A 1,877-nucleotide genomic window follows, 5' to 3' on the forward strand; every position below is an offset into this window, starting at 1 on the left:
GGTGGTATCTTGTTTCTCTCTCTAGTTGGGATGGCGTTGTCAACGGCAGCGGGATTTTTGGTGGTTCTTCTGGTTATATACCACAGTCTGCATAATCAGGGATACAGAGAGTCTCTGAATTTATTCTTTGAGGTATGAATAAGGAACAAAACTCAACTGTCACTAAAGATTTGAGATATCTGAATGTGGTGTGTAGTTTTGCCAGTATTCATTTACAGTTATTATTTTATGTCGACAAACATAATAATCAATAGGACATTGATTTTTTTTCTCCAGGAATTGGTGGGTACAAAAGCATCACACACTCATGCCAGAGAAAAAAGAGTGGGTGAGTCACATTTTGATATTATCAACAGAAGATAAAGCACTCCTGAATCTGTCCTTATCTGGTCACTGAAATGTGGACTATTGATTGAATATCTGATGATGTCCGTCCCATGTCTTCACAGCTTCTTTGAGTTCCTCTAATTACGTATTCCAAGTTGTTATCAACACCTCTGACCTGGCGAGCCTCCAAACGCTTTTGAGCAACCTCAGTTTACCTCAACTGATCAACACAACCTCTGTAATTACCAGCATTAACACCACAACAGGTAAAACATCCTTAAATTGTGTTGCCGCATTGTTTATCAAATTAAAATATATGTTTATGTCACCAGTGAACGTGTCATTGAACCTTGATGTTGTGCGCTGCTGTTCCTTCTCGTGCTGTAGTGTGTTCACTAACTGGGGCTGCATACCAGTGCAGATGTGAGGAGAGCTACACCTGGTCATATAACAGCTGCGTTAACCGTGACGCCTGCGATGACATCATCGGTGACACGTGTGGATGCATTAGTGCCCTTCCAGCTGATGACCAGTACTGTCAGCCTAACGTCAGTCGAGCTGGTAGGCCGCATGAGACGCTCAATCACTACATAGTGTCATCACGCACAGAGATGTGTATCATCTGGACAAAAAAACATATGTTGATTATAGATGTGGGCCATTTTGAAATCCCGGCGGTATGATTTTCAATACCGTCATAAATACACGCTCCGCTTTCTATTCATCTGTATTGATGTGGTGCGCAGCTTGTGCCACCAGAGGTCGGTCTCTACGGTGTGATCATAGACTGTATATAACGGTGTATTCAATTAAAGTTCAGCGAGGTCCTTTTAGAGAAAGTTTCCTCATGCAAAGGTCCGGAACATCACAATAATGTCTAACTTGCGCTATGATTTAGTCCAATATATATTGACGTATTCTAGCAGTTGTATTCACTGACTGTCAAATTAAATACAGAAAGTTCAATTCAATATTATCTCAACAATATGTATTGTCAGATTTCAAATTGAACTGGATGAATTATAAATAATACATACTCTAATAATAAATAAATGATCTTCTCTCATTTCAACTACAATAAAGGGTAGATTAAAAAATGTAAAAACATTACAGAAAGCTTTTGAAAAATGTCCTCCTGTCCAGTCTCTCCCGTCTGTTTATATCTCATTCAAGCCGCGATGCTTATTGGAATACACATATTTGATTGGCTAAGTGGCATCATGTGATACGATTTACAACGCATGTAAGAAGTGGACATAGTCACCATTGGTCCGTGGACTGCCGTTTTAAAGCCTTGAATATGGCCGAGCAACCAGTGAACAGAAGTGACCATATTAAGACTGCGGAGGAGTGACGTAGAGATGCCGTGTACAGCTCCGGCGGTAGCGACATGTCAATTACAAGGTAGCCCTGCCCTAAAGCCTACTCTGCTTTATGGTCTATTTGACTCTAAATGGACCATAATTTATTAAATGAACATCATGCTGTATTGAAGAAGACTTGAAACTAGAGATTGAGACCATAAACTCATGTTTACAATGTTTACTGAG

At 40.0% G+C, this 1,877-nt stretch overlaps 1 long non-coding RNA gene across 1 annotated transcript; it reads left to right on the forward strand.

The window, feature by feature from the left end:
- The first annotated feature begins 282 nt into the window (after positions 1-282).
- On the forward strand, positions 283-797 carry LOC137886888 (uncharacterized). Its single transcript, XR_011105008.1, has 3 exons — positions 283-328; positions 450-593; positions 715-797. It is a non-coding gene; the product is annotated as an uncharacterized lncRNA (long non-coding RNA).
- Positions 798-1,877: the final 1,080 nt, after the last annotated feature.

This window comes from Cebidichthys violaceus, unplaced genomic scaffold (genome assembly GCF_023349555.1).
Source record: "Cebidichthys violaceus isolate CVI_PGR_0920_01 unplaced genomic scaffold, fCebVio1.0.p SCAF_465, whole genome shotgun sequence".
Lineage (NCBI taxonomy): Eukaryota > Metazoa > Chordata > Actinopteri > Perciformes > Stichaeidae > Cebidichthys > Cebidichthys violaceus.